The sequence below is a fragment of the Ranitomeya imitator genome, chromosome 2, assembly GCF_032444005.1.
Source record: "Ranitomeya imitator isolate aRanImi1 chromosome 2, aRanImi1.pri, whole genome shotgun sequence".
NCBI classification, from domain to species: Eukaryota; Metazoa; Chordata; class Amphibia; order Anura; family Dendrobatidae; genus Ranitomeya; species Ranitomeya imitator.
The window spans coordinates 244,666,688-244,690,229 of NC_091283.1; the positions used below are offsets into that span (position 1 = coordinate 244,666,688).

General features: G+C 46.8%; 1 protein-coding gene across 1 annotated transcript in view; it reads right to left on the reverse strand.

Moving 5' to 3' along the window:
* Positions 1 to 14,838, reverse strand: part of LOC138662869 (zinc finger protein 250-like) — a 72,854-nt gene extending 58,016 nt beyond the window's left edge. Inside the window, exons 1-4 of the mRNA XM_069748856.1 lie at positions 14,805 to 14,838; positions 8,993 to 9,989; positions 6,630 to 6,677; positions 5,138 to 5,336 (exon numbers count right to left, since the gene is read on the reverse strand). The gene's annotated coding sequence lies outside the window, so the exon portion shown is untranslated. The remainder of the gene's footprint in view (positions 1 to 5,137; positions 5,337 to 6,629; positions 6,678 to 8,992; positions 9,990 to 14,804) is intronic.
* Positions 14,839 to 23,542: the final 8,704 nt, after the last annotated feature.

Here is a 23,542-nt window from a genome sequence, read left to right on the forward strand (position 1 = left end):
GACGTCTAGTATATGGCGGCATATGATTGTGCTATCGCCTCTACACCAGGAGCTAAAATGCCAAAATCTCGCTTATTTACCCCCTTCCAGTGTCCGGCTAAGGGTCATATACGGCCATGCACCTCTCCAGTCACTGTGGGGTTTTGTTAATAGGATGGAGGGCGGCGTCCATGCTTGGACTTCAGAGAGAGTAATAAAATCACAGCTCACCTTCCCTGTCCTTTACCCCTTACACCTGACCTGTTTAGCCAATTACCTGGAGATAAATGGTTTTACAGACTTAACGTGAGAGGGGCATATAACCTTATATGTATCGCCATGGTGACGGATGGAAGACCGCACACAATACACCTGAGGGGCAGATTGAACATTTGATGCTGCCATTCGGGGTAACCAATGCTTCCAGTCTTTGAAAATGTCATTAATTACATTTTTTCTCACTGATTGGTAGATTTGTGGTAATTTTCCTGGATGATATATTGAGTTCCTCACGTACTCTGGAGGAGCATGGTGAGCATGTCAGACAGGTTCTCCATGTTCTACTTGACAACTATTTATTTGCTAACCTTGACTGCATATCGCCAAGATTGGTCCTTTGTAATGCCATGATATTCTTACCCCAAACCAAATTCCCCATAAAATTATTCTTAGTACCAGTCGAATTAAGACATGACCATTATTTTTTTGGATAAATTGGCCACAGCGGCCATTTTTATTAACAAAACAAACATAAATAACACCATTTATACAATTGTATAAAAAACTTGAGGGGAGGGTTCTTGGAGCTAAAAAATCTGGCACCCAATAGGCAAAAGCCCACACCAACTGTTTAAACGCAAACCTTCTTTACCCTCAGCGAGGGCACCATGTAACCCGTTTTCAAGCAAACAAACCCCAAAGCTCCCGAGGTAAACTCCCCGTCCAGAGCCCGTAAACCAAAGCCAGATCAGCCCCATAAAACACCAACTCCAAGAACCCCACCCCTCGCCAACCACGAGCAGCCCTGATCACCTCAGGCTCGCGAGTGCCCCACCACCGCCATGGCTCTCTCAACTCCTTCCTGTATGGCTAGCACCCACAAATCCAAACCGATATCATTCAAATGAACACCGTCATTCCTCCAAAAATTTCCCACGCCAGCCTCCAATTCAAAATGCCGAACCGCCACACCCCCGTTCCGGGAGACAAAACTTGCCACGGCCCTGTTCAGTTTCACCCGGGCCCTATTGATCCCCTTATGAGAATGTACCGCCTTCCACGTCTTCCTAGGCATGATGTCAGACCAAACTGTCACCATCCCTGGAAAGGATACCCACAGTCTCAAAAAGTCAAAACGGATATCCCGAATCAACTCCCTCACCGGCTTAGACCCCAAGTCGTTCCCACCCAAATGCACCACGACAATGTCCGGGGACCGATCCCAACGAGCAGCGTGGGAAAACTCAGATAATATCCTGGACCACAACATGCCTCGAAATCCCACCCATCGAACAACCACTGTATCTCTCCTAAAACCCAGTTGCCTACCATCTTGCCTAGCACCGGCCCGAATCGCACCCCAATGAACAAAGGAGTGTCCGAATATCCAGGCCAACAGGGGGGTCCGACCTGTAAAATATAACAACAATTAATACCAACCTAACAAAGGCCCCACCCCCATATCATGGCACTCCCATCAACGCCGAACGTAAGACAAATATCGGTTAGACGTCCATCTGCTTATACGCCGAATCACCTCCGGCCCCAAACCCAAATCATCAGCCTCAGATGCCGCCCCAATTCTAAAGGAGTGTGACCAGAAGGAAAATGGGTCAAGGCCTAACAATGTTAGACCTTTTCTTAACACCGCCGTAAACTGAAACCGCAACAAGAATTCACTTTTTCGGTGCCGTAAAAGTGGGCCGGACCTACCAGGCCACAATCCCTAATAATCCTACAAACACCGATGTGGGCACATCAAACCCCCAACCACCTTCCCTAACACGACACGTTTGCCTTTACCCCACTGATCAGTCTTCGAACGACTAATCCAAAAGGCGATACCTCCAGCCCAAAAATCTACATCCTCCGCTAACAAACCCCCAGCCTTAACCTTATTAGAGGACACCAGCTCTCCAAGTCTCAAAGCCCCGAAGAAAGTCAATGAAAACGCCAACCAAAACAGAACAGCCATAAGTGAGAACTACAAATCTCCCCCAACGCCTCCCCCAAACGCTCCAACATCCCAAAAGATATGGGCCTACACGTATTTCAAGTCGAGGAACCTTTCCGAAAACCTCTTAACGCCTGCCGTATCAAGAAATCTTTTGTAACATCCACGGAACCTTGAAGCTTGAAATAAAAGCCAAACCAGCTATAAATTTGTTCAATTTCAACACCGACCAACCCCATTCCTCCGCCGACCCTATCAGTAACCAAACCGCCATAACCTTATCACCATCTGATTCTACCGTACCCAACTGCTCCAACCACCGTTCCCACATATGCCACGACGATTCATAACCTGACAACGTCCGTCCCGACACCGAGGCCTGTATCAACTGACCACCTCGTCCGCAACTATCCGCCACAAATGTGAAGGGCATGCTGTTCCTGCATCCTCTGCGTCTGGTGCCAACTCCCGGAAACGCTCCCACTGCAAACGAGACGAAGCATCCGCTATAGAGTTTTGAACGCTGGGAACATGTACAGCTGAAATCCATGCATTCAATTCCAGGCACCGCAATACCAACTCCCGAACAAGTCTTATTACCAGGGGAGAGGAAGAAGAAAGGCTATTAATCACCGCTACCACACTCAAGTTATCGCAATAAAAACGCACATGCTGCCCCAAATAAACACAAGAGACCACAATTGGAAGCAGCTCAAGCAACGCCAATTTTTTGGTTAAACCGGTTTCGCACCACCAATCGGGCCACACGCCAACACTCCATTTTCCTCCGCAATAGGCCCCGTAACCAACACTGCACGCCGTGTCCGTAAAAATCTCGCAGTCAAAATCATTCAGTTCCTCCTGTTGAATCAAAGCCCTGCCATTATAATTTTCCAAAAAACGCCACCAGACAATTAAATCCTCCCTATGCTCTTTATTCAAACGAATGAAATGATGTGCCGACCGCACTCCACAGTTGCTCTGGATAATCTCTGGCAAAAAATTCTACCCATAGGCATGATACAGCGACTGTAACTCTTTCAATGTAACCTTCCGCAACTTTTCGCATCGCATCTCAGCACCTCCTGCCGTAGAGAAGACAACTTATCCTCAGGCAGCCTACACTCCATCTCTGAATCTGTAAGAATTCCCAGAAAGCTCAACACAGTGCAAGGGCCCTCCGTTTTTTCCTGTGCTAACGGCACGCCAAAGTGTCCCGCCACCCATTCCATGGTAGCCAGCAAATTCCCACACAAAAGAGAATCTGGCAGGCCGACAAACAAAAAATCATCCAAGTAGTGGATTACTGACGGGACCTGTGAAACATCTCGAACAACCCACTCAAGAAAAGTACTAAAAGACTCAAACACCGAGCACGAAATCGAACAGCCCATAGGCAAACACCTATCCAAATAAAAAACCCCATTCCAAAAACATCCCAATAGAGGAATGCTGTCGGGGTTAACCGGAAGCAATCTGAAAGCCGATTCAACATCTGTCTTAGCCATTAATGCACCGGTGCCATACCTACGCACCCATTGTACCGCAGCATCAAAAGATGTATATACCACGGAGCATAGCTCCTCAGCAATGCCATCGTTAACTGACTGGCCTTTTGGATATGACAGGTGTTGAATCAAATGAAACTTATTAGGCTCCTTCTTAGGAACAACCCCCAAAGGCGAAACAACCACTCCCTCCCCAGGTAAACAATTAAACGGCCCTGCCATTCTCCCCAACTCCACCTCTTTTGCCAATTTTGCCGTAACTATGTCCGCCTGTAAATTAGCAGACCTCAAGTTATTTTTAGAAAAAGGGATAGCATGAGTAGGATGAGGAATCCGAAAACCCTCAGAAAAACCTTCCCAAAGTAACCTCGCCTTTTCCCGATCCGATACTTATTTAGATAGGGGGCCATCTTTTGAACCTTCACTGGTGTCACCCCCTTGACTGCCGCCCACTCCTGGTTTACCCCTTGCCTTTTTAAAACATTTGGCCGCTCCATGAGAGGCCCCGCTGCAGTGAGAACAGACATGCTTGAACTTACATGTATTGCCGTACTTGCATTGGCCGCCATTAAACTGCCAACACGTCCCTGTTTTATCCTTTGCCCCCCGTGTCCCCTGTCCACCACCTCCCTGTCCCGACTGCTGACCGATACTCCCCCCGCCCCCATGAAAGGACTGCCCAAACCGCGTTGGTGCCATAACTTTCAACCACAACCCTATGTCTTTTTGATGCCATTTTATCTCGGGCCTGACCGCCTTTGCCGAAACTGTTCATCTTACCGGAGCCACGCCTGGCTCCCGTACGCCCTATGTGCTTCCCCAACGGCATCCAAGTAACAAAAAAGGCCCGAACAATTTTCCGGAAACTTTTCCCCAATAACACTCACCAAAATGGCGAATGCCTGCTGCCAATTCACAAATGTCTGAGGTATTAGTCGCCAACGCCTCTTTTCCTCCTCCTCCTTTTTACTATCGTCCTTCTTTCCCTTGTCTAAATTAAATTTCTCCAATGGAAGGAGGGAGAAAATCTCCACATATTCATCCTTCCAAATTTTTTCCTTTATTTCTTTTTTCAAATGAGCCCCTAAAGGCCCTTCAAAACACACATAAACCTCCCCTTTCGCTCTATCATCCAATTTAATCATATCACCTTTGTCCTTTTCCGTTTGAACCGACACCCCCGCCAACGATGCTTGCTCCATACCACTCAATCTGTCTGACCCAAATGCCCCTCCTGCACCCTGACCAGACGCCGGCAACCATGCTCCCACAGGAGAAGACCTTGAACTATCTAGGCCCCCCCATCCAGCCTCCTTAAAATCTGTGACATACCCGCCAAAAGCTCCCTAACACCAGGAACCCCATAGTTCCAGCCCCTCCTCTCCCTGCCAAATCAACCCCCCATTCCAGCTATCCCCCAAATCACCAGACCGAACTCCACTATTCAGCACCGAAAAAAGATTAGACTCATACTCACGAGGCTGCGCAGGTGCTGTGTCCCCGCCAGCCGTGCTTCCAGAGTCCTGTTGTTCTTCATATTCGCGTGGGTCACTCCCGGATCCCGAGTCCTCTGCGCTGCTGTGTTGCTCCTGGCCCGTGCCCCTGGCCCCCATGGCTTAGTGGTACTGGTGCTGTAGTCGCCGTGATGCACGGCAGACAGGTCTATGTACCATATGCTGTATTGACAGATATAAAAAAATAAAGATCTCAGCGTGTAGGTAGCCAGATAAATGATGATGATGATGATAGAAAAAATTGTATATATATGTATATATACATAGCTACCTGTGCGCTATAGAAGACCAGCCAGAGCAACGCTTGAATACCTTTGAGGAGTACAACCAGTACTGTGGGAATATTTGTGTAGCTGCAGAGAAGGGCAGTGGAGAGTACATAAGTATCTAAAATTCTACTAGTCACGTGTATGCAGCAGAAAGAAGAGAACACTACCTGCTAGGTTGTGGAGCCAGTCAAGGTCAATGTCTAATGAGCTAAGCCACCGTAATAGGGGAACCAATGTCACTAGAAAGAAAAAGGAGGGGGGGGGCATGAGTATGTCGCTTGGCTGGTATTTGTTTAGCACAAGAAAACTTATCTGTAAGTAGTCGCTCACATCCGTCCTCAGGAGTCCGTGGAGACAGGTGGCCAGGACCAGCGTTGGGCAAGTGGGAAAGGCAGACACTAACCGTGTCACTGCGTGAGGTAGCGCTTGTCTGGAGGAGCCCAAAAGGCTCCTTTTTATGGCCCTGGGTGGAGGTGCGTCCGGAACGAGTGTAGGGACGCCGGCGCATGCGCAATAGCGATTCCAGCCACTCGCGCGTGCGCAGTAGAGACGGAGCACGTCGGTCTGCCACAGAAAGGCTGGGCCTGCGCAGTGTATGCAAGCCCAGGCCAGCCGATGACCGAACGGAAGAAGCGCTCGTCCTGTAGGGACTGAAGGGGAAGGGGCAGCGCAGTAGGTGCTATAGATAGAACGCCAATGTAAAAGGGCAGTGGACTCATAGGTGCTGGTGCGGTGCCTTGCATGTGGACACTCTTCAGGAAACGCTGTAGAGATGTGGGGGAAGCGCTGTAATGAAATGGGCAGAGCGCTGTGTAATGGAGAATACATCATAAAAGTACAACACAGTTACATGATTAAACATATAAATGCATGGTAGGAGTCCAAACTAAATAAATAAAATGAAAAGAAATGAAAAGGAAAAGAATGAAAAGAATGAAATGAATGAAATAAATGAGAATAGATGAACTGAATGAAAAAATGGATCATGGAACATAATCAGATGAAAAAAGATGAAAAACTGAAAAAATGAATGAAATGAAATAAAAATTGAAGAAAAAATAAATAAATAATAAAAAACAATAAAAAAATAGAAAATGAAATATAAAAATGAAAAAAATGAAAAAAATAAAAAATAAATAATAAAACTGGGTACTAATTAAATGGCTATGGAAAAACACAATCTTACCGTCTCTATAGTGCGGAAGGGTGAGGCTACTAGTGCAGTTGGTTAGGTCTAGAAAAATAAAGTAAGTCATATTAGCCAGTCTATCTCACGGTTCAATCTCCTAGGGTGAAGGCTATCAAGGGTATAAATCCAGAACGTTTCTCGCTGTTTTAGCAACCGAACATGGTTTCCTCCCCTTCTCGGGCGAGGAACTCTTTCTATAATCTGAAACCTAAGTTGTGACACGTTGTGTCTTGCCTCCTTAAAATGCAGTGGTAATGGTAACCATGTTTTTTCGCATCTAATGGTGGATTTGTGGCTGGATATTCTATCCTTAATGGCCTCAGTCGTCTCTCCCACATATAATAATCCGCATGGGCACTTGATGATATAGACCACATAGTTTGTGTCACAGGTGTAGTGTTCCTTGATGGGATATGACTTCCCGGTCCGTGGGTGGACAACCTCATTGCCTTTAATAACGTTGGAACAGCACCGGCAACTCAAACAGGGGAAAGTACCTGTTCTGCTTTGGCCCGTCAGAGTTCTATTTGGAGCCGTTTTTTGTGACCCTAAGTCTGCCCTTACTAATTTGTCACGTATATTCTTGGGTCGTCTAGTGCACATCAAAGGTGGATCTTTAAAGATGGGGATGTTAGGATAGGCCTTGTTGAGGAGAGGCCAGTGTCCTCGGATCAAGTTATGTATTTTATTCATTGTAGGGTGATAATTATGTACAAAGGGCAGACGTGGATTTTTTTGTTTTTGTACCCCTGAGTTTAGGTTGTCAGAGTCATGGAGTGCTCTAGAGGATTCCGTATTCAGGAGATCCAACGGATACTGACGGGCTTTGAACTTGTTGGACATTTCATGTAGCCTCAATTCTAAAGTGGAAGGATTGGACACAATTCTGGTTACCCTTTTAAATTGTGATCTGGGGAGACTGTTTTTGATAGACCTGGGATGACAGCTATTATATAACAAAAGGCTGTTGCAGTCAGTCGGTTTTGTAGAGATGTCAGTGCTTAAATTACCGATAGAGTCTTTGATAATCTTAGTGTCTAGGAAGGTCACTTCGTTACTGTGGTGAGCTAATGTGAAGGACAGTTCTGGTCTGACGGTATTGATGGTGTCGTAAAATTCTAGAAGGCTAGTCTGGTCGCCCCGCCATACGCAAAAAACATCATCTATGTATCTATACCAGGCGAGAGCATGCTGCTGAAAGCCGGGGTTTGTGTACACGAAGTCCCGTTCAAAACGATCCATATACAGGTTCGCGTAGGCAGGGGCCACGTTGGACCCCATTGCCGTGCCGCATATCTGTAGGAAAAAATCATCCTCAAATATGAAAAAGTTCTCCCTGAGCACTAAATTAAGGAGATCAATGCAAAGTTCTTGAATGCCCTCGTCAAGACTGGCCTCACTGAGGGTTTGGGACACTGCTTCAATGCCCATATCATGGGTAATGGATGTATACAGGCTATTTACATCTAGTGTGCATAGGAGGCTGTCGCTGGGTACCCTCTTCATGTTACGGATTTTACCTAGGAAATCCCCAGTGTCCAGTATAAAGGACTTTGTAACCCTGGTGTAGGGTGTGAGGATCTTTTCGAGGAATATGGATAATGGATTAAGAATGGAATCGGTCGATGCTACAATAGGGCGACCAGGGGGATTACGGAGATTTTTGTGAATTTTAGGCAAGATGTATAGGACAGGGGTCACAGGATGAAGGTTAATGAGGTATGTTTTTGTTTTGTTGTCGATAGTCTTAAGTTGTAGGTGTTTGTCAACTATCCTAGTGATCTTTTGGCGTATGGCATGGGTAGGATCATTCTGGATCTTTTTATAGGTTGTCGTGTCAGCAAACTGTCTCCTTACTTCAGAAACATAGAAGCTTTTGTCCATAACCACGATGGCTCCCCCCTTGTCCGCCGGTTTAATAATGATATTTCTATTCTCACATAGTGAGTTCAAGGCTTGTTTTTCAAGCGAATCCAGATTGTGGTGGACAGGGAGGAAACCTAATCGTTGGTCATGCAGAGTTTTCTTAATGTCTCTGTCCAAAAGATTGACAAAAGTCTCCACCGCATGGTTTAATTTAGATGGAACAAAAGTACTTTGATTTCTAAGACCAAGTTGGTCAATAGTAATACTGGGTCCCTCAGTGTGTGATGATATAGAGATAGGTCTGATAGAATTGTTAGAGTCCTCAAAGTGCACCTTCAATCTGATATTCCTATAGAATTGCTGTAGATCCCTTTCAAGTTGAAAGGAATCCCACATAGGAGTCGGGCAGAAAGATAGACCCATGTTAAGCACTTTGAGTTCTAAGGGAGAAAGAGTATAGTTAGAAATGTTTACTACCGAGTTTGGACTCCTACCTGAGATCTGAGAGTCATGTGACGATCCCCGTCCCTTCTTCCTTGACCTCCGGGTTGGCGTGCGTTTTGTCCTAAAAAACGGGGACCTGATGTCTGTGCCCCGCCAGTTTCGCTGCCGGATCCTGCAGAGGAACCCCCTGCAGGTGAGGAGCCCCCGGAGTGGTAGTTCCCTCCCGGTGTTCGGCGGTATCTTTGCCTCTGGCGCCTGGGAAACGGGTCCTCCCATTTGTAGACGTTGTTCGTGAGGTAATCTTCCGTATCTCTCTGGAACTTAGTTCGTTTTCTTTCTTCCAGGGTTTTCTGGTGTGTTGTAAGTATGGAGTCCACCTTACTTTTCAGTGTGGCGAATTCAGTAGTACTCAAGGTAGTGGTCAGTTGGGTCTCAATGCTCTCGATTTTCTCCTCTGTGCTTTTAATAGCTTCCTGGAGGTACTCGATTGTCAATAGTATAATATCAAAAGAACACTTATTCAAAATTTTCTGGAATGTCGTACAGTACTTATCATTGTCCGAAAACAGTGTTGGACGAAGGTTGCAACGTAAGCCTCTGGGTATTTTCCCTTGACGGTGGTATTCACCTAAAGTTGCACAGTGTAAATCGTAGCCGATGAGTTTTTTCTTTTCTTTCTCCCAGTCCCTTGACTTAACGTCCTTGCTGGGTAGGTGGAGGAAGTCCGTTTTGGTCTTTATCCTAGATAAGATGGTGGTGCCTGTGGCCTCGTCGTAGACATAGGTATCTGTTGACATGGATTCGGTCGGTGCTCAAAGCCCAAAGCCAATGGTACAGAAAGTTATAGAAGGCTAGCACTCGACAGTTCTGAAGGTGACGGTGCAAATGAACGGAACCCGTGGTCCTCTCAATCATGTAGCGTAAAATCACTGCACTCGTACGATGAAGAGATTCAATTCATGTGGATGCTTTTATTAGATAAATGTTCAGGTGAAGCGATAAGTACAAAAACGTTTCGGCCAGCCCGTGGCCTTGATCACTAAATCGCTGAAACAAATAGAACAAAACAATACTAAATAACTATTCTCAGGACAAAGACAAGATTACAAATACATATATACATATATACAGTTCAGAAAACATGTCAATGCTTATGTTGAGGGAATAGAAGCCATCCAGGCTTTACCTATACATCATTAACAAGGAACCAAAAGCAAAGGAACAAGAGAGATACACAATACATAATTGGATACAGTAGAGACGGTAGGAAAAGATGGTTCAGCGTACCCTAAGGTAGTAGATTCTTCCCTTGCATGGGTGAATGTTGCTGCTGAGGTGTCAGCCAAAAGGAAAAAAGGTAAACAACCTGTAACGGGTAATGGGAAAAATGAGCGAGGGTGCTGCATAACAGGTGCATTAATGACCTAAGGTATAGTCATAGATAGGTGTAGCATGGCCACCATTGGATGTATGTACCTCACCTTATTATAAATAATGTTGTAGTCGCCGTGATGGAGGGCAGACTGGTGTATATCAATGGCTGTATGGGTAGACATGGGTAGATATAGATATATTAAATATTCCGGTATGTACATAACAAATAGGTGAATGATAAAAAGTTAAAATTACATAACTACCTCTGCGCTTTAAGGGACCAGCCTGAATACAAGTAGGATACCTTGAGAGAGTGCAACCAATAATGTGGGGAGATTCGTATGGCTTAGTGGTACTGGTGCTGTAGTCGCCGTGATGCACGGCAGACAGGTCTATGTACCATATGCTGTATTGACAGATATAAAAAAATAAAGATCTCAGCGTGTAGGTAGCCAGATAAATGATGATGATGATGATAGAAAAAATTGTATATATATGTATATATACATAGCTACCTGTGCGCTATAGAAGACCAGCCAGAGCAACGCTTGAATACCTTTGAGGAGTACAACCAGTACTGTGGGAATATTTGTGTAGCTGCAGAGAAGGGTAGTGGAGAGTACATAAGTATCTAAAATTCTACTAGTCACGTGTATGCAGCAGAAAGCCACTTCATGGCCAAAAGCTCCCGATTACCAACATCATAATTCCGCTCAGTGGGCGAAAACTTTCTAGAAAAGAACGCACTCCGAAGATCAATCTTAGTGAACCATTTAGCCCCCTTAATGCGAGCGAACAAATCAGTCAACAATGGCAAAGGATACTGATATTTGACTGTAATCTTATTCAAAAGACGGTAATCTATACAAGGCCTCAAGGAACCATCTTTTTTGGTCAAGAAAAAAAAACCTGCTCCCAAAGGGGACGAAGATGGACGGATATGTCCCTTTTCCAAGGACTCCTTAACATAATCCCGCATAGCAGTATGCTCTGGCACTGACAGATTGAACAAACGTCCTTTAGGAAATTTACTGCCAGGAATCAAATCTATAGCACAATCGCAATCCCTGTGAGGAGGAAGCGAATTGAGCTTAGGCTCCTCAAAAACATCCCGATAATCAGACAAAAATACAGGAACCTCAGAAGGAGTAGATGAAGCGATAGAAATCGGAGGTGCATCATCATGAATCCCCAGCTTAACACAGACATTGTTTTCCAGTCCTGGACTGGGTTATGAGTTTGTAACCATGGCAGACCAAGCACTAAGACATCATGTAAATTATACAGTACCAGGAAGCGAATCACCTCCTGATGAACGGGAGTCATACGCATGGTCACTTGTGTCCAGTACTGAGGTTTGTTCATAGCCAAAGGTGTAGAGTCAATTCCTTTCAAAGGAATAGGGACTTCCAGAGGCTCCAGACTAAACCCACAGCGGTTGGCAAATGACCAATCCATAAGACTCAGGGCAGCGCCTGAATCCACATAGGCATCGATGGAAATGGCTGATAATGAACAAATCAGAGTCACAGACAGAATGAACTTAGACTGTAAAGTACTAATGGCAACAGACTTATCAACCTTTTTTGTGCGTTTAGAGCATGCTGATATAACATGAGCTGAATCACCACAATAAAAACACAATCCATTTTTCCGCCTATAATTTTGCCGTTCACTTCTGGACTGAATTCTATCACATTGCATTATCTCAGGTGCCTGTTCAGAAGACACCGCCAAATGGTGCACAGGTTTGCGCTCCCGTAAACGCCGATCAATCTGAATAGCCATAGTCATGGACTCATTCAGACCTGTAGGCGCCGGGAACCCCACCATAACATCTTTAATGGCCTCAGAAAGGCCATCTCTGAATTTTGCAGCCAGGGTGCACTCATTCCACTGAGTAAGCACCGACCATTTCCGAAATTTCTGACAATATATTTCTGCTTCATCTTGCCCCTGAGAGAGAGCCAATAAAGCTTTTTCAGCCTGAATCTCTAAGTTAGGTTCCTCATAGAGCAAACCCAATGCCAGAAAAAATGCATCCACATTGAGCAACGCAGGATCCCCTGGTGCCAATGCAAATGCCCAATTCTGAGGGTCACCCCGCAGGAAAGATATAACAATTTTGACTTGCTGAGCAGGGTCTCCAGAGGAGCGAGATTTAAAAGAAAGAAACAACTTGCAATTGTTCCTAAAATTCAGAAAACTAGATCTATCTCCAGAAAAAAACTCTGGGATAGGAGTTCTAGGTTCAGACACAGGAGCATGTACAACAAAATCTTGTATATTTTGAACCTTAGCAGCAAGATTATTCAGGCTGGAAGCCAAACTCTGGACGTCCATGATAAACAGCTGAGGTCAGAGCCATTCAAGGATTAAGAGGAGGTAAGACGCAGCCAGGCTGCAATTAAGGCTAGGCAGCAAACTCTGAGGGGAGAAAAAAAAAAAACTTCCTCAGACTACTTTTCCTCCTACTTCAGCCAATACGATTACCACTTTTGGCCGGCTATACTGTCATGATCCCAATGGCAGGGGATCACAAAAGGACAAGCACAAAAAACAAAACAAGCTCTAGGGTGATGGAAACTGAGCTGACCGCGATCCTGAACCTAAACACACAACTAGCTGTAGCCGGGGAACGTACCTACGATGATTCCTAGACGTCTCGCACCCAGCCGAAGGACTAACTTCCCCTATTAGAAGAAACACAGACCTCTCTTGCCTCCAGAGAAACCCCCCACAGAAATAGCAGCCCCCCACATGTAATGACGGTGAAATGAGAGGAAAGCACATACGTAGTTATGAAAACAGATTCAGCAAAATGAGGCCCGCTAAAGCTAGATAGCAGAGGATACAAAAGTGAACTGCGCGGTCAGCGAAAAACCCTACAAAAAACCATCCTGAAATTACTTGAACTCATGTGCCAACTCATGGAACATGAGGAGTAATATCAGCCCACTAGAGCAACCAGCAAAAAGGAATCACATATCTGCAAGCTGGACTAAGACAAAAATTAAGCAAAACGTGAAACAGGAAAATCAAAAACTTAGCTAGTCCTGAAGATTACAGAAGCGGGAAGCAGAGGTAACAAGACACACTGATTACATTGATAGCCGGCGAGGAAATGACAAGAAAGCCAGGTTAAATAGGAAACTCCCATATCCTGATAGAACAGGTGGACACCAGAGACCGCAGAAAACACAAATCACCCAGTACCATCTGTAACCACCAGAGGGAGCCCAAAAACAGAATCCACAACAGGTATGGCGGTACTGTAGGAACATTATACTGTGTGTGGGGGTATGGCGGTACTATAGGAACATTATACTGTGTGGAGGTATGGTGGTAGTGTGAAAATACCTTTTTTACGACAGATACCAGTACTGTGGAAACATTATACTGTGTGTGGGGGTATGGCGGTACTGTAGGAACATTATACTGTGTGGAGGTATGGTGGTAGTGTGAAAATACCTTTTTTACGACAGATGCCAGTACTGTGGAAACATTATACTGTGTGTGGGGGTATGGCGGTACTGTAGGAACATTATACTGTGTGGAGGTATGGCGGTACTATGAGAACATTATACTGTGTGTGGGGGTATGGCGGTACTATGAGAACATTATACTGTGTGGGTGTATGGCGGTACTATGAGAACATTATACTGTGTGTGGGGGTATGGCGGTACTATGAGAAGAATATACTGTGTGTGGGGGTATAGCGGTACTATGAGAACATTATACTGTGTGTGGGGGTATGGGGTTACTGTAGGAATATTATACTGTGTGGGAGGGTATGGCGGTACTATGAGAACATTATACTGTGTGTGGGGGGGATGGCGGTAGTATGAGAACATTATACTGTGTGTGGGGGGTATGGCGGTAGTGTGAAAATACCTTTTTTACGAGAGATGTCAGTACTGTGGAAACATTATACTGTGTGAGCGCCATCATATATATTACATAAGGGGTGTAAAAAGGAGATTCATAAAAAAGACTCCTCAGGGCTGTGCTGCATTTGTACAAAAAGACAGCTATCTGCCGTCCAGACGGGACCATGTGACATCAATGGGAAGAGGGAGGGTTTCCGGAGGGAAGAGTCTAGAGGGTGCACCTGGTCAGGAGACCTTGATGACGCAGTTACTGATATTATAAAGGCCGGAGCCCCAAAGGCAGAACAGATTTGGCGCCAACAAAGGAAAGGGGTGCTGGGAAGAATCTGAGGTACCAGCTCATGGCAAAGTGCCCGAGGCAGGTGGGTGTGGGGCAGAACCCTGCTTACAGGGCATAATGGGGGCATTACACTGTGTGGGGCCAAGAAAGGGGCCCTGTACTAGGAGAACAATCTGCTCCCTCACTTCCTGTCCTCCATAGTTGGCTCGTATGTATCTATTACAGGAAACAGAACAACAACGTTATGATTCTTATAAAGAGTCTCAGTGCAGAATGGGTTAATGTCCCCGCGCTCAGTAATGGGGAATCTCCACATACCTCCACCTGCAGAGCCGCACTCCACATATATGGCTGCTCTGTGCGCACAGGACCTGTGATGAGGTAACGGGGGGAGGAGTCAGGGTCACGTGATCCGCAGTGAAGACACTACATGGAGACTTCTCCTCAGTCAGTGACATTTCCGCCATTATTCGCCCTCACTACTGGCACAATTACCTCGCGCCGCCTTTTCTACACAATGTTATGTGTGGAATGTAACGTGTGATTTCTCTGGAGACAAATAGACCACACACATGAGGGAATTATTACCGGTTACCGGACGTCTAGTATATGGCGGCATATGATTGTGCTATCGCCTCTACACCAGGAGCTAAAATGCCAAAATCTCGCTTATTTACCCCCTTCCAGTGTCCGGCTAAGGGTCATATACGGCCATGCACCTCTCCAGTCACTGTGGGGTTTTGTTAATAGGATGGAGGGCGGCGTCCATGCTTGGACTTCAGAGAGAGTAATAAAATCACAGCTCACCTTCCCTGTCCTTTACCCCTTACACCTGACCTGTTTAGCCAATTACCTGGAGATAAATGGTTTTACAGACTTAACGTGAGAGGGGCATATAACCTTATATGTATCGCCATGGTGACGGATGGAAGACCGCACACAATACACCTGAGGGGCAGATTGAACATTTGATGCTGCCATTCGGGGTAACCAATGCTTCCAGTCTTTGAAAATGTCATTAATTACATTTTTTCTCACTGATTGGTAGATTTGTGGTAATTTTCCTGGATGATATATTGAGTTCCTCACGTACTCTGGAGGAGCATGGTGAGCATGTCAGACAGGTTCTCCATGTTCTACTTGACAACTATTTATTTGCTAACCTTGACTGCATATCGCCAAGATTGGTCCTTTGTAATGCCATGATATTCTTACCCCAAACCAAATTCCCCATAAAATTATTCTTAGTACCAGTCGAATTAAGACATGACCATTATTTTTTTGGATAAATTGGCCACAGCGGCCATTTTTATTAACAAAACAAACATAAATAACACCATTTATACAATTGTATAAAAAACTTGAGGGGAGGGTTCTTGGAGCTAAAAAATCTGGCACCCAATAGGCAAAAGCCCACACCAACTGTTTAAACGCAAACCTTCTTTACCCTCAGCGAGGGCACCATGTAACCCGTTTTCAAGCAAACAAACCCCAAAGCTCCCGAGGTAAACTCCCCGTCCAGAGCCCGTAAACCAAAGCCAGATCAGCCCCATAAAACACCAACTCCAAGAACCCCACCCCTCGCCAACCACGAGCAGCCCTGATCACCTCAGGCTCGCGAGTGCCCCACCACCGCCATGGCTCTCTCAACTCCTTCCTGTATGGCTAGCACCCACAAATCCAAACCGATATCATTCAAATGAACACCGTCATTCCTCCAAAAATTTCCCACGCCAGCCTCCAATTCAAAATGCCGAACCGCCACACCCCCGTTCCGGGAGACAAAACTTGCCACGGCCCTGTTCAGTTTCACCCGGGCCCTATTGATCCCCTTATGAGAATGTACCGCCTTCCACGTCTTCCTAGGCATGATGTCAGACCAAACTGTCACCATCCCTGGAAAGGATACCCACAGTCTCAAAAAGTCAAAACGGATATCCCGAATCAACTCCCTCACCGGCTTAGACCCCAAGTCGTTCCCACCCAAATGCACCACGACAATGTCCGGGGACCGATCCCAACGAGCAGCGTGGGAAAACTCAGATAATATCCTGGACCACAACATGCCTCGAAATCCCACCCATCGAACAACCACTGTATCTCTCCTAAAACCCAGTTGCCTACCATCTTGCCTAGCACCGGCCCGAATCGCACCCCAATGAACAAAGGAGTGTCCGAATATCCAGGCCAACAGGGGGGTCCGACCTGTAAAATATAACAACAATTAATACCAACCTAACAAAGGCCCCACCCCCATATCATGGCACTCCCATCAACGCCGAACGTAAGACAAATATCGGTTAGACGTCCATCTGCTTATACGCCGAATCACCTCCGGCCCCAAACCCAAATCATCAGCCTCAGATGCCGCCCCAATTCTAAAGGAGTGTGACCAGAAGGAAAATGGGTCAAGGCCTAACAATGTTAGACCTTTTCTTAACACCGCCGTAAACTGAAACCGCAACAAGAATTCACTTTTTCGGTGCCGTAAAAGTGGGCCGGACCTACCAGGCCACAATCCCTAATAATCCTACAAACACCGATGTGGGCACATCAAACCCCCAACCACCTTCCCTAACACGACACGTTTGCCTTTACCCCACTGATCAGTCTTCGAACGACTAATCCAAAAGGCGATACCTCCAGCCCAAAAATCTACATCCTCCGCTAACAAACCCCCAGCCTTAACCTTATTAGAGGACACCAGCTCTCCAAGTCTCAAAGCCCCGAAGAAAGTCAATGAAAACGCCAACCAAAACAGAACAGCCATAAGTGAGAACTACAAATCTCCCCCAACGCCTCCCCCAAACGCTCCAACATCCCAAAAGATATGGGCGTACACGTATTTCAAGTCGAGGAACCTTTCCGAAAACCTCTTAACGCCTGCCGTATCAAGAAATCTTTTGTAACATCCACGGAACCTTGAAGCTTGAAATAAAAGCCAAACCAGCTATAAATTTGTTCAATTTCAACACCGACCAACCCCATTCCTCCGCCGACCCTATCAGTAACCAAACCGCCATAACCTTATCACCATCTGATTCTACCGTACCCAACTGCTCCAACCACCGTTCCCACATATGCCACGACGATTCATAACCTGACAACGTCCGTCCCGACACCGAGGCCTGTATCAACTGACCACCTCGTCCGCAACTATCCGCCACAAATGTGAAGGGCATGCTGTTCCTGCATCCTCTGCGTCTGGTGCCAACTCCCGGAAACGCTCCCACTGCAAACGAGACGAAGCATCCGCTATAGAGTTTTGAACGCTGGGAACATGTACAGCTGAAATCCATGCATTCAATTCCAGGCACCGCAATACCAACTCCCGAACCAGTCTTATTACCAGGGGAGAGGAAGAAGAAAGGCTATTAATCACCGCTACCACACTCAAGTTATCGCAATAAAAACGCACATGCTGCCCCAAATAAACACAAGAGACCACAATTGGAAGCAGCTCAAGCAACGCCAATTTTTTGGTTAAACCGGTTTCGCACCACCAATCGGGCCACACGCCAACACTCCATTTTCCTCCGCAATAGGCCCCGTAACCAACACTGCACGCCGTGTCCGTAAAAATCTCGCAGTCAAAATCATTCAGTTCCTCCTGTTGAATCAAAGCCCTGCCATTATAATTTTCCAAAAAACGCCACCAGACAATTAAATCCTCCCTATGCTCTTTATTCAAACGAATGAAATGATGTGCCGACCGCACTCCACAGTTGCTCTGGATAATCTCTGGCAAAAAATTCTACCCATAGGCATGATACAGCGACTGTAACTCTTTCAATGTAACCTTCCGCAACTTTTCGCATCGCATCTCAGCACCTCCTGCCGTAGAGAAGACAACTTATCCTCAGGCAGCCTACACTCCATCTCTGAATCTGTAAGAATTCCCAGAAAGCTCAACACAGTGCAAGGGCCCTCCGTTTTTTCCTGTGCTAACGGCACGCCAAAGTGTCCCGCCACCCATTCCATGGTAGCCAGCAAATTCCCACACAAAAGAGAATCTGGCAGGCCGACAAACAAAAAATCATCCAAGTAGTGGATTACTGACGGGACCTGTGAAACATCTCGAACAACCCACTCAAGAAAAGTACTAAAAGACTCAAACACCGAGCACGAAATCGAACAGCCCATAGGCAAACACCTATCCAAATAAAAAACCCCATTCCAAAAACATCCCAATAGAGGAATGCTGTCGGGGTTAACCGGAAGCAATCTGAAAGCCGATTCAACATCTGTCTTAGCCATTAATGCACCGGTGCCATACCTACGCACCCATTGTACCGCAGCATCAAAAGATGTATATACCACGGAGCATAGCTCCTCAGCAATGCCATCGTTAACTGACTGGCCTTTTGGATATGACAGGTGTTGAATCAAATGAAACTTATTAGGCTCCTTCTTAGGAACAACCCCCAAAGGCGAAACAACCACTCCCTCCCCAGGTAAACAATTAAACGGCCCTGCCATTCTCCCCAACTCCACCTCTTTTGCCAATTTTGCCGTAACTATGTCCGCCTGTAAATTAGCAGACCTCAAGTTATTTTTAGAAAAAGGGATAGCATGAGTAGGATGAGGAATCCGAAAACCCTCAGAAAAACCTTCCCAAAGTAACCTCGCCTTTTCCCGATCCGATACTTATTTAGATAGGGGGCCATCTTTTGAACCTTCACTGGTGTCACCCCCTTGACTGCCGCCCACTCCTGGTTTACCCCTTGCCTTTTTAAAACATTTGGCCGCTCCATGAGAGGCCCCGCTGCAGTGAGAACAGACATGCTTGAACTTACATGTATTGCCGTACTTGCATTGGCCGCCATTAAACTGCCAACACGTCCCTGTTTTATCCTTTGCCCCCCGTGTCCCCTGTCCACCACCTCCCTGTCCCGACTGCTGACCGATACTCCCCCCGCCCCCATGAAAGGACTGCCCAAACCGCGTTGGTGCCATAACTTTCAACCACAACCCTATGTCTTTTTGATGCCATTTTATCTCGGGCCTGACCGCCTTTGCCGAAACTGTTCATCTTACCGGAGCCACGCCTGGCTCCCGTACGCCCTATGTGCTTCCCCAACGGCATCCAAGTAACAAAAAAGGCCCGAACAATTTTCCGGAAACTTTTCCCCAATAACACTCACCAAAATGGCGAATGCCTGCTGCCAATTCACAAATGTCTGAGGTATTAGTCGCCAACGCCTCTTTTCCTCCTCCTCCTTTTTACTATCGTCCTTCTTTCCCTTGTCTAAATTAAATTTCTCCAATGGAAGGAGGGAGAAAATCTCCACATATTCATCCTTCCAAATTTTTTCCTTTATTTCTTTTTTCAAATGAGCCCCTAAAGGCCCTTCAAAACACACATAAACCTCCCCTTTCGCTCTATCATCCAATTTAATCATATCACCTTTGTCCTTTTCCGTTTGAACCGACACCCCCGCCAACGATGCTTGCTCCATACCACTCAATCTGTCTGACCCAAATGCCCCTCCTGCACCCTGACCAGACGCCGGCAACCATGCTCCCACAGGAGAAGACCTTGAACTATCTAGGCCCCCCATCCAGCCTCCTTAAAATCTGTGACATACCCGCCAAAAGCTCCCTAACACCAGGAACCCCATAGTTCCAGCCCCTCCTCTCCCTGCCAAATCAACCCCCCATTCCAGCTATCCCCCAAATCACCAGACCGAACTCCACTATTCAGCACCGAAAAAAGATTAGACTCATACTCACGAGGCTGCACAGGTGCTGTGTCCCCGCCAGCCGTGCTTCCAGAGTCCTGTTGTTCTTCATATTCGCGTGGGTCACTCCCGGATCCCGAGTCCTCTGCGCTGCTGTGTTGCTCCTGGCCCGTGCCCCTGGCCTCCTCGTCACCATGGGGGACCGGAGCAGAAGAAGCGGACCTCTCTCTCGATCTCCTCGCCGACCTCGACCTGGCAGCTGCCAGTCCGTCTCCTTGCCTGTCTTCCTGCTGGGCCCTGCTGTGAGCCCCAGCCTCTGTTACTGTACGACCCCTTCGCACTAAGCCAGGCTGAGGGCCTGGAATCCACCTGCCCGCCGACCTGCCTCTAAAGTTTCCAGCCCTGCCAGGCACCCACGGGGTGACCCCGGGTTACCCGCCGCCATGCCGGCATCCTCGCGCCCCTGCTCCGCCGCAGATCCTTCCAAGCTCCGCCTCCTCGCCATCGCCGGTGCCATGGTCCGTGTTGCTCCCCGCCGGGTGGTACCTCTCCTCACCGCTGCCATAGCTGCCACGTGTCCTGGATCTGCAGCCACTTCCGGTGCAGCCCTCGCCTCCGATCGGGCCTGCACCGCAGCTGCTCCAGACCACTGACCCACGCCAGCAGCGCCGGCCGGTGGATTCCTGCCGGAGGGCGGGCCGGGCTGGGTTGCTGCACCGCGGCCTGCACCCTCCGCAGGGTCTCGGGAGGGGCCGCGTGTACTCGCCTCTGGGGATAGTCGCTCCGGGGGAAGGGTCCTCCTCGATCTGGTCCCCTGGCTTCCTGGACCGCCGAGCAGCGTCGCCAGCTGGTCCTCCAGCCAACCGCCCCGTCTGGACCGCGCCATCTCCCGCACCTGAGCCATCATGGAGTCCACTGTGGCCATCTTAAACACGTCTTCTCTCACCGCTGACGTAAAAGGTAATGTCGCTTCCCGCACTTTTCCCTTCAAACCCGCCCCACAACCTAAACCATCCCCTTTCTCCACCCCCCTGAACCAATCCCCACTGCCTCCTGATTTATTTCCAAAAATGCTCCCACTCCCCTTGGCAACGCAGTCATGGGGGGCTTTTGTTTACCTGCGTTACTACAGCCTCCCCCCCCCCCCCCGCTGGAGAAATGGCAATTTGTGGTACAGCAGGTCCAGTTCTCAGGACATTTGGCTTCTGCATTGGGGTTTCAGATTGACCCCGTTGAGGTACAAGCAGTCCTTGATTGCTTCTAACCAAGTAAACTGAAAGCGTTACAGAGATTTCTTGTAGTCGAGATTCTGAGGAACAAACAAGCGAAAAATAGGGTCTTATCTGATAACAAGATCTAATTAGAATAGAGGAGTATTACACTCACCTGATAGAGCGGCACCTCAGCAACATGTTCACTGCATAAGTCAGCTGCTGCCGGACACGGGGCCAAAGACCGAGCAGAATAGCTGATCCGGGTATAATGTGTCTGTACCTGCACTGCTGATGAAGACTATCAGATATGGAGATTTCCTTAAAAACATTTATTCAAATAGGTTTTCAGAGTCATGCAGGACAAAACCTGATAGCGGATGAACATGACAAGCTTGGAATGTTTTATATGGAGTGTTTTTGAAAAAAAAAAAAAGCCAAACAAAGCACAATATGTGAAGGTTCATGAGAAAGTCCATCAAACAAAGATAAATTATGGTTCATGAAAATTTTTTTTACATACATTAATTATATTAAAAAGTACTTATGAATGAAGTGAGGTCACCTAAAAGAATGAATAAACCTGTATGTGATGTGAATGAGAAAGTTCTTGCCAGTAAATAAATCCTTTATAAATGGTGTTATTGAGTTGTGTCAGTAGTTTCCTATATGAGGTGTGACCTGGTGTTCTGGTGCGATTTCTCCCTGATGAAGCCGCCTGTTTTTCAGCGATACGCGTGGAATCCTATCCCACACCTGCTCTTTTTTTCCCCCCTTGGCTCATGCTGGCTCCGTCTCCAATATCTGGACTCCTGGTATCTGGGTTTATTTATCCTTAGATTCTGGCATGCTTTATTTCTGCCGTCTCCATCTGCTCTCCTATCGTTCATTGTGCATTGAATTTTCCTTACAAGAATGTTATTTATCTTTCTGCACCCATACGGTACTGTGACATCGGTTTAGGCACATATATTTTCCATCCGCACACTGTGTCTGGATATATGCATATTGAGATCTGTATGGTACATTAACCCCTCTGTGACCTTAGACGTACTATCCCGTCGAGGTGCCCTGGGCCTATCTGACCCTGGACGGGATAGTACGTCATAGCGATCGGCAGCGCTCACGGGGGGAGCGCCGCCGATCGCGGCCGGGTGTCAGCTGCTTATCGCAGCTGACACCCGGCACTATGTGCCAGGAGCGGTCACGGACCGCCCCCGGCACATTAACCCCCGGCACACCGCGATCAAAGATGATCGCGATGTCCCGGCGGTGCAGGGAAGCACCGCGCAGGGAGGGGGCTCCCTGTGGGCTTCCCTGAGCCCCCCGCAGCAATGCGATGTGATCGCGTTGCTGCGAGGGTCTTACCTCCTTCCCTCCCTGCTCCAGGCCCGGATCCAAGATGGCCGCGGATCCGGATCCTGCAGGGAGGGAGGTGGCTTCACAGAGCCTGCTCAGAGCAGGCACTGTGAAGCAGCCTACACTGCTCTCAGATCGGTGATCTGACAGAGTGCTGTGCACACTGTCAGATCACCAATCTGTGATGTCCCCCCCATGGGACAAAGTAAAAAAGTTAAAAAAAAAATTCCAAATGTGTAAAAAAAAAATTAAAAAAAATATTCCTAAATAATAAAAAAAATATATATATTATTCACATAAATACATTTCTTCATCTAAATAAAAAAAAAACCAATGAAAGTACACATATTTAGTATCGCCGCGTCCGTAACGACCCGACCTATAAAACTGGCTCACTAGTTAACCCCTTCAGTAAACACCGTAAGGAAAAAAAAAAAAAAACGAGGCAAAAAACAACGCTTTCTAATCATACCGCCGAACAAAAAGTGGAATAACACGCGATCAAAAAGACAGATATAAATAACAATGGTACCGCTGAAAACGTCATCTTGTCCCGCAAAAAATGAACCGCCATACAGCATCATCAGTAAAAAAATAAAAAAGTTATAGTCCTGAGAATAAAGCGATGGAAAAATAATTATTTTTTCTGTAAAATAGTTTTTATCGTATAAAAGCGCCAAAACATAAAAAATGATATAAATGAGGTGTCGCTGTAATCGTACTGAACCGAAGAATAAAACTCCTTTATCAATTTTACCAAACGCGGAACGGTATAAACGCCTCCCCCAAAAGAAATTCATGAATA